The following is a 10,511-nucleotide window of genomic DNA, read 5'->3' as shown; positions in this document are numbered from 1 at the left end:
TTGGGCCTTTTCTCGGGCTAGTTGCCTTTGAATTTTGTCATCCTGACAAATTTTTAAAGCCACTTTTTGGACATAAGAAATTAATTGGCCATAACTTAGAGAATTGTATGGGATGATTCCATCTGGAGTTAAGCTTCTAATTTTATCCCTAACTTTATCTCCTAGGGATTTTCGGAGTCCGGCCAAGAACTTCTCTTTCCAGAATGACTGTTGGCTATCTTCTCTAGTGAAGACTCTGATTAGGAAGGTATCTTTGTACCACTTGAAATCAGACAGAGATTTGCATTTGAGATTGGACAGAAGTTCAGCAGACCGATCTTTCCACAAAGATGAGTCGCCTATGAAATGGTTTGCTATGGTAAAAATCAAGGTACTAACATCATCAGGGATGGTTTCCCCATTCTCATTAAGAATAGGTTCGCCATTATCATTGGTTTTAACTGCAGACAAGATGGCATCTTTTTTGTCGTTTGTGAGATAATTATCCCACCAACCTTTAAGCTGTCCTGAAAATCCTGATACAATAACATTTGTTATAGCTTCCTCAGAGCTTTCATGGGCAGTTTGATAGGGCGTACAAACCATTGTCATATGTTGTAACATATGCATGATGTTGTACTCAATTTTTCCATCTATGTTCCATTTATAGACATTATTCACATTGAAACTATTGAAGCGTAGCTCTCTGTCTTCCAAAGCTAGGTTAGGAGCAGTATTTTGGAGATGATTGTGCTGACGGGGTTTAGTAAGACCTTTCCATTTTGTAATGGAGGTGGTCATGATAGGGTTGATTCTAGGTGAATCTGATCCATTATCTGAGTCTTGCGACTCTTCACGGAGAACATTAATGGACGTCTTGGCAGATTGCCTAGTAATTCTAGCGGATGATTAAGTAGTTTGCAAAGTGTCAGGGATAGTCATTTGGCTGAGAAGTTGATCTATTTTGCATACAAGTTCAGAGGTAGCTGAATCTTGTTTGATTGAGGATAGAAGATTTGAGGTTTTGTCTAATCTTTGGGTTGATCTTAAAAGGTTTAAACAGGGGTTTTTCTAGAGCTTTTGGAGGATCCTGGGTACTGTTACTAGGGGAGCTGAGCTTCTGGCCTAAGGTTTGGAGATATTTGTTGGTGTAGTTGGCCTGTTCTATGATATTCTTGATATCTTTAGGCCCAATGGGTTCTTCTAAATTTTTTATTTTGAAGGGTGAGGCCATGATAGGAGTTTATTTCGTATCCAGGTTATTTGTGAGGATGAACTTTCCTGTTGGGGAAAATTCAGACTTAACTAATTCCCCTCCTGGATTTTTCAGGTGGAAATAACATTCGCAGAATTAGATATATATACTATTATCTGCTTTAAAAGGGTAGTCTATATTATTTTTTATGCTATAAGCATGGAACCATTCAAAGAAAGGAATGTGCATCTTGGCTTGATTGAGGAAGTGATAATATTGCTCCCGAAAAGATTCTATTTGATCAGCCTTAAAGGTCTGCAAGTACCACCTCTTCTGAAGTTTCCATTCTTCAGAGTTGATGTTCCTTCGCAAGGCTTCCTTATCTATGATAAAATCTTTAGTTAACATTGACATCATCATTCATGGAGGAATATGTTGGGGATTGAATAGACTGTTCATCTACATCCTCTTCTTTTTGGTAAACAGGTCTAGGAATACTAGAGTTTGTTTGTAACCCTGTAAGGTTGATTTCTGGGTTGGCCATCCTGATTTGTGGATTAGAAAGAGAGGAATGAGATTTTGTAGAAAAAGACCTCCTTGCTGAGACGAAGTCAGATCTGTAAGTAGATGCTACTTCAGATCTTGAGGAAAAATAATTTCTTCTGTCAAAGAAGATTTCTACTTTTTCAGTTTCATCTTGTTTAATTTCTTGTAGTTGGGGGGCTTGTTTGGGTAGGGTTGGTATGGCACATTCTATAGCCCATGATTCAGGGAGATCAATTTCATCCCATTTAATAAGGTGGGGTATAGTGACGTTTGCTTTGGTCATGTCCGTGACAAAAAGAGTTGTTTCACGGTCGGTTGTTTTCAAAAGGACTTTGGAGTTACAGGTGTTCATGCCTTATACTGAATCCTATAGATTAAGGCTGCAGGAATGGATCCTTCCTTCATGTCAAGGCCATGAAGTCGAATATTGAGAAAGAGTGAGTCTAAGATATTTCGATCTAATAAGCTCACAGTTTTGTTGGGAAAGCAATTGAAATAGACGAGATCGTGTCCTAAACTTGTTTCGACAGTTCCTATAAGGGAAGCGTGAAAGTTGTTATAACTAACGTTTCTTAGACACATAAGAATGGAAGCATTTAAACCTTCTCTAATGAGTGGTTTAACTGCAACCTAAACACATCCTATATGAAGGTATTTGTATTTGCAGACATGTTCTTGGATGAATTGTTTATTTAAAAGGTGGAATTTCTCACCGGATTCTGGTCCAAGAGGAATATTGTTTTCGGCAATTTTGATGATATAATCAGATCTGCTTGTACGCTTGGTTTCTTCAGGAACGTATAGTTCATCCTGGGGAATATTAGGTATTTCCCAGTTGTCTATAGCCTGATTGATATCTTTGAAGAAGACTTCCTCTTTGAAGATGTTATGTTTTGGAGAGAGTTCATCAGGACGAGTAACTTTCTCAGAAAGAACACTAGATTTTGTGTGAGAAGAAGAAGGATTGTGTGCAAAACGATAGGAGAGGCTGCGGAAGAAAGACATTACGAAACTAACTGATATCATTGCCCTCCTTTGGTTCTGTAGGAATATGCCGATTAACAATAGACTACCACTCAGCCAATTAATACCGGATTTTAACTTTTTTTTTGAAAAATTGAGAAACTTAATTTTCCAGATCCCTAGCCACCAGAAATTCTTAGTGTTTTATTCTTATCATTTATAGGAAACCAACGAAATTAGCCTTACTGCCCCAACGGGTCTTACTGCTACTACCATATAAATGATAAGAAGAAACAACCTGTACTTCCAGATATAGGGAATAACATTAAATATTTACAAACAGTATTCATATGGATCAGAGGTAGCCTATTGTTAATAAGAACATTCCTACTTCCCCATCAAGCTCTGATACCAGTAACGCCCGAACTACTGGTCTCCCTGGGAAAAAGGGAAGAAAGAAGATTATAATATTAATGATGTTTAGGTATATGAATGCAGATGTAGAGACAAGAAAGTAAATATGTAGTTAGATGCGATGGTAGTTTGCACGCATATGCAAGTAGTCTTTATAATCGCGAACCTATTCTTAATGAGAATGGGGAAACCATCCCTGTGATGATTGGACTTTTGTGTGATTTAGAATTCTCAAATGAAATCTCATTGCAATATAGTTTCTAAACCAACAATAATCCTTTCATACAAAAATTTGTTTGTCACTAGTACAAACCCCTAAAATCTATAAACCGAAGTATTGAACCTCGGGTTGTTCTCCCTAGGAAATGTAATAAAGTGTTCTTGTTATTGGTTATGAGTTATATTTTGGGGTTTTTGATGAGAAACATGAAAAGTAAATGGCAAGGAAATTCAAATAACAAAAGGCCTTGGCAAGGGTTGGTGGTCAAGGATCTCTATCCTAATCACTAACCACAACATGAGAATTGGCAAGGATCAACCCCATTAAGTCATCCTCTAACTAATAAAGGAAAGTCAAATGAGCTATATGAATCCAAGTCCATAAGTCTTAGTTCTCCACCAATTCAATTAGTGAGATCTAGAGTTAATGGCTCCCAATTGTCAATCACTTGGACATTAGTAACTCAAGAGTTCCTAAGTTACCTTCCCAAGCCAAGAGCACTAAAATCTACTCTAAAATCCAACTAAGCATTTTATCAAACACTTAGAAGGCATAAAAGGAAAGCATAGTAAATTTTTCAAGGAATGTAAATCTACACTACTCAATTGCAAGGAATTAAACAACAACAAATCAAATCAACAATAAAGGAACATGAATCATAAATTGCATTAAAGGAAAATGGAAGAACAAAAGAGCATCAACATAAAAGTAAAGGATTACAAGAATTAAATGCAAAACTAAAGATAAGAAAGATAGAAGAAGAAGAATTGCAAAAGGAAAAGTAAATCAAAGCATGAAATTAACCTAGATCTAAGAATTCCTAATCTAGATCTAACCTACTCCTAATCCTAGAGAGAAGAGAGAGCTTCTCTCTCTAGAAACTAACTAAAGCATGTGAAAACTAAAATAAAACTAAACTAATGACTAGATGTCTCATCCCTCTTCAATCCTTGGGTTAAATAGCATCAGAAATAAGTTGGATTGGGCCCACAAGGCTTTAGAATTCGCTGGCCACGTATTGCTTTAAGTGGATCATATGGCAGCAACGATGCATGCGCATCATGTGCGCGTACGCATTACCATACATGTAGCAACTATGGCAAATTGTATATCTTTTTGAAGCTCCGGATGTTAGCTTTCCAATGCAACTGGAGTTGCATCATTTGAACCTATGTAGCTCAAGTTATGGTCGTTTAAGTGCGAAGAGGTCGGCTTGACAGCTTTTGCGATTCCTTCATTTCTTCATGAGTTCTCCATTTTTACATGCTTTTCGTTCATTCCCTTGCTCTAATCTTTGCCTCATAAATCTGAAATCACTTAACAAATATATCAAGGTATCTAATGGAATCAAGGTGAATTAAATTTAGCTATTTCAAGACCTCAAAATCATGTTTTCACTCTTAAGCACAATTAAAGGAGAATCTACAAAACCATGCTATTTCATTGAATAAATGTGGATAAAAGGTGATAAAATTCCTTAAATCAAGAATAAGATAAACCCTACAAATGGGGTTTATCGCTATTTCAGGACCTCAAAAGCATGGTTTCACTCTTAAGCACAATTAAAGGAGAATCTACAAAACCATGCTATTTCATTGAATAAATGTGGATAAAAGGTGATAAAATCCCTTAAATGAAGCATAAGATAAACCCTACAAATGGGGTTTATCAACCTCCCCACACTTAAACCAGGCATGTCCTCATGCTTAAACCAAGAGAAAGCAAAGGATATCAACATTTATTCAATGAAATCTAATCTAACTGCAAACTACCTATATGCAACTATCTAAATGAATGCAATTGCTTGGTCAAAATAAATCAATTCCCAAGAATATATATATATATATAAGCACAAGGGCCAAAGGTATTAACAACCATGCCAAACCACAATTGAATTGAGCTATTAAATATTTTTACAAACTTGCATGAAGAATGATGATCATAGGTGAAAACATGTAATTGAGCATCAAACCCTCACTGGATGTGTTTGCGCTCTATTCGCTCAAGTGTTTAGGGTTGATTCACTCAATTCTCCCGTAATCATGCTTTCCAAGTTTTGCTTTCTTCTAACAATCAACATTTATTTCATGCACGCATACAAGTATCATGAGGTCTTTTCATTGGTTGTAATGGGGCTAGGGTCAAGGTAGGATGCATATTTGGTCAAGTGAGCTTGAAATTTGAATCTTTGATAAACTTAAACTTTCTACCTAACCTATGACATCCTATACAATTCAAAACTAACCTAACTACCCATTTTTCACTTTTTAACATACTCATGCATTTTCTTTTCATTTCACAACTCATACGCATTGATCTTTATTGAACTTTACTTTGCTTTGGGGCATCTTGTCCCCTTTTTATTTCTTTCTTTTCTTCTCTTTTTTTCCTTTCTTTTTCTATATTTTTTTTCTTTTTTTTTCTTTTCTTTCTTTTCTTTCTTTTCTTTCTTTTGTTTTTCTCATTTTCTTCTTTCTATATACAAGAACATCAATGCATAAGGTTTTACATTTTAATTAACACATGAAGATGTACCCAATTCCCAATATTTACAGCAAAAATATAAAAATACCCTTTTATTTACCCAATGTCCCAAGGTTCCCACACTTGAATGGTACACACACTAGCCTAAGCTAATCAAAGATCCAAATTAAGGACATTTATTGTTTTTCGCTTTAGGGCTTGTAATGTGCTAAAATTAAGAATAAGTGGGTTAATCGTAGGCTCAAATTTGCTAACAATGGAAGATAAAAGGTAAGGCTATTTGGGTAAGTAAGCTAAATGAAATGATGGCCTCAATCATATAAATGCATGAATACACAAAATAATGGACATAAAGAATCAAACAAATCAAAGATCACAATCATAGAAAGAGAATAATGAACACAAGAAGGAAAATAAGTGGTTATAAGATGTAACCACGCCATTAGGCTCAAGTCTCACTTGCTTGTGTTCTTAGCTCAAAAACATTATCCACAATATATATATATATATATATGATTCAAGCAAGTTTTATGAAAAGTTTTCACTCAAATCAATTGGTGCCCTATAGATAGAAATCTTGAAAATTTTCATTATTTTGACTAAGCTTATTGTGTATATATATGAAAAAATAAGAAAATGCAAGTAAATATTCTAAAAACCTAAAATGAAATAAAATGCAAAAGTGTTGAGATTAGAAACTTGTCACCCAAAATTGCTGACCGGTCGGACGATCTCCCCACACTTAAAAGTTTGCACCGTCCTCGGTGCACTTAAAGATGAGCAAGGGGATATGGCGACTTTCCGGATTGCTACCTTCAGCTGGTAGATCAACCGGTTGCTGCGCGTTCTCTCTTCCGCTTCCATTTTTTGCTTGCGGTGCATCAATCATGAAAAATAGAAAAGAACACCATAAGATAAGAAAACACAAAAAGCAAGGAAGCATACATTGTTGGAGTGAGGTAATTCACTAGAATTGAGTGAGTGAATTAATGTGACATTAATGACAAATAAGTGTGTGAATTCTAAATTGCGCCCTTTTAGAACACACATTAGCATAAAAACTTATGTCACAAAAGAAGCATGCACTTCACTTATCCTAGTGTGCTTGAGATGCCTTAAGTAAACTTGTAAGGTAAAACAAGCATTAAAGAAGCATGAAGGCATTCAAGCTATAAGCATATGGATGCAGATGATCGTGAAATACAATGCATTGGAGTAAATGCTCAACATCCATCACAATTTGCCTATCTAAAGAAAGAATTCAAATCACATGTTGGCCAAATCATGCAATTCAAAAGGATTTAAAAGCTTGAAGGCAATGTCATGTACTTGGTATTCACAAAAGTGAAGCATGAAAAACTCAAAACCAAGTAGCAAAATATGACCTCAACAATAGAATCCAACAAAGTTTATAAATATAATGATGTTAAGATAACATCCCTTTTTAATATTCAGCAACAATTAATGGTAAACAAGAATAACAATCCAATACTTACAATGAAAAAGAGAAAAATAAATGAAAATTAAACTAACTAACTAATCAACTAACTAACTAACTAATTAACTAACTAATTAACTAACTAAAATAAATGGTTATCAATGGTGTTTGGGAGTGTTGGATAAAGGGTAGGAGAAGGGAAAAAGAAAGGAGAAGGAAAGAAATGGAAAGAGGAGAAGAAAAGAGACGTGTTGAAGGAAGGACATCGGCGCGTACGCGCGCATGGCGCGCGCGTCGATGGTTTTTTTTTTGAAGTGACGCGTATGCGTCATGTACGCGTATGCGCGAGTGGTTTTGTGCCAAAGGCACAATGCGCGCGTAACATTCGCACAACTCTCAGGTTTTTGGGTTGGGGGTGGAATTTCTCAATCCACGCGTATGCGTACATGGCGCGTGCGCGTGGATTGGCGAAAATGCTTGATGCACGCGTACGCGCGCAGTGCGCGTATGCACGGATGGTGCTCTATTTTTTTTCTATGTTTTTGCTCCAATCTAAGCATTCCAAACCTCCAAATAACTACCAAAACACCATAAAACCTTATTTAATATACTAAACTACCAAACAAACTCAACAAATCAATCAAAACATGAAATTAAACTATTTTAACTAATATGTGCAAAAGAGAAAAAAAAAAAAGAAAGATTTTACCTTTGTGGGGTGTCTCCCACCTAGCACTTTTGTTTATTGTCCTTAAGTTGGACTTATGGGGAGCTCCATCAAGGTGGCTTGTGCTTGAAGCTATCCTTGGACATCCACCAACACTTACATTTTCAATGAGCTCCATCCTTCAAGTTCAATTCTCCCAAGCTTTGATGGAGTTCTTCATAGACTATGGGCTCCCAAAGTTGATCCTCATGTATGTCGGGATCCCATATCTTGTTTCTACACCCATCTTTGAGTTGATTATCATTATTCCACTTGGGTGGCACAATCTTGGAATTCTCATTTAAGCAACCAAACAATATCCTAGACCCAAGCAATCTAGTTCTACACCAACCATTGCAATTAAGCTTTGAATGTGTAGCCATCATGAACCTAGAATGATATTTCCAACCACTAGCCATCTCCCTTTTGCTCTTAAAGCCACAAATATATCTAAGTTGACCATCTGTCTCAATCAAACCATATTCAAGGGGAATAATAAAGCTTGAGTATAAGGAATTTACCCACTTGAATGAAAGAATGGATGGTGGTGGCTTGGGGAGAGGTATCTCCAATGTGCTAGCAAGCTTTACTCCCTTGTGTTCTTCCTTGTTAATCTCCACCTCTTCATAAGCTTCTTCACTTTCAATCCTTTGTTCATCAATTTCATCTAACTCTTCCCCATCACTCAAGTCATAAATGGGAGGTTGAGAGAAATCTACCTCCACATCGCTTTCTATCTCATTGGGAGAAGGTTCTTCAAATTCAAAGGATTCACCACCAAGAAGGTTAGATGCATGATCTTCATCACCAAGAGAACTTAATTCTTGCTTCATTCCTTCCAAGTCTTCATTCAAAAGTTGTTTTGGAGGTTGTGCACTCTCCTCCTCAACATCAAATTCAACCTTCTTGGAGAGGTTTTCTTCATCTCTAGGTTTCCAAGGAGGTTCTGCATCTCCTAAGTCTTCAACCACTTCTTCCTCTTCTTCAATGATCATAGGTTTCTCCAATTGTTCTAACACAAAGTGGCATTCCTCATTTTCCACCGGAGTTTCCAATCTCTCCTTCATGCTATGCTTTTCAATTGATTCTCCACATGTGACCATGGGAGTGCTTTGAGTGCTCAAATATTGGGAGACTAAAATACTTACTACCTTGGTCAAGGTAGCCATAAATTCTATTGTCTCCCTTTGCATTTCTCCTTGCCCTTGAAGTATAAGGCTAAAGGTTTCGTCCATTGAGCATTGGGGTGGATAAGAGGGTTCAATGTCTTGGAGAATGGGTTCAAAATAGGAAGGTGGTTCTTCTTGGTAAGGTGGTGGTGTATATTGAGGTGGTTCTTGGGAGTAGTAATCTTGGAATGGTAGTTCCATGTATGGCTCATATGGTTCACAAGGTGATTGGTAGGATGGATATGGATTAGGGTCATATGGAGGTGTTTGGTGAAGATAGGCTTGTGAGTGTGGTTGAGGTTCATGTTGAGGATATGACTCATAGGCATATGGTGGTGGTTCTTGAAAGTCACAAGGTTGCTCACCATAGCCATTGGATTGATATGCATCAAAAAATGGATCTTCTTCATAGTGCATTGGTGGAGGTTGTTGCCATGAAGATTGATCATATGCATATGGCTCCTCCCACCTTTGGTTATCCCATCCTTGATACAAATTCTCATTATAGTCCTCATTTCCTACAACATAGTTAGAATCACACTCATAGCCAAAGTGAGAATTCATAATGAAAAGAGAAAATAAGAAACAAAAGCTAATAAGAAAGAATGAAACAAAGTCCTAAACTAGCAAAAACTAACAAGAAATCCAAAAAAATCAAGCTATTCACAATATTCACATATATACAATAACCAATAACATAACACCATTGCAACTCCCCGGCAACGGCACCATTTTGATGATTGGAATTTTGTGTGGTTTAGAATTCTCAAATGAAATCTCGTTGCAATATAGTTTCTAAACCAACAATAATCCTTTCATATAAAAATTTGTTTGTCACTAGTACAAACCCCTAAAATCTATAAACCGAAGTATTGAACCTCGGGTCATTCTCCCTAGGAATTACAATAAAGTGTTCTTGTTATTGGTTATGAGTTATATTTTGGGGTTTTTTATGAGAAACATGAAAAGTAAATGGCAAGGAAATTCAAATAACAAAAGGCCTTGGCAAGGGTTAGTGGTCAAGGATCTCTATCCTAATCACTAATCACAACATGAGAATTGGCAAGGATCAACCCCATTAAGTCATCCTCTAACTAATAAAGGAAAGTCAAATGAGCTATGTGAATCCAAGTCCATAAGTCCTAGTTCTCCACCAATTCAATTAGTGAGATCTAGAGTTAATGGCTCCCAATCGTCAATCACTTGGACATTAGTAACTCAAGAGTTCCTAAGTTACCTTCCCAAGCCAAGAGCACTAAAATCTACTTGGTGCACAAACTTGTAATGTCAATGTTCACATTACTCTCTTACAATTTCACACAACTAACCAGCAAGTGCAATGGGTCGTCCAAGTAATACCTTATGTGAGTAAGGGTCGATCCCACGGAGATTGTTGG

Source organism: Arachis ipaensis, chromosome B3 (genome assembly GCF_059453495.1).
Source record: "Arachis ipaensis isolate K30076 ecotype BB chromosome B3, ASM5945349v1, whole genome shotgun sequence".
NCBI classification, from domain to species: domain Eukaryota; kingdom Viridiplantae; phylum Streptophyta; class Magnoliopsida; order Fabales; family Fabaceae; genus Arachis; species Arachis ipaensis.
This window is presented reverse-complemented; position numbering follows the sequence as displayed.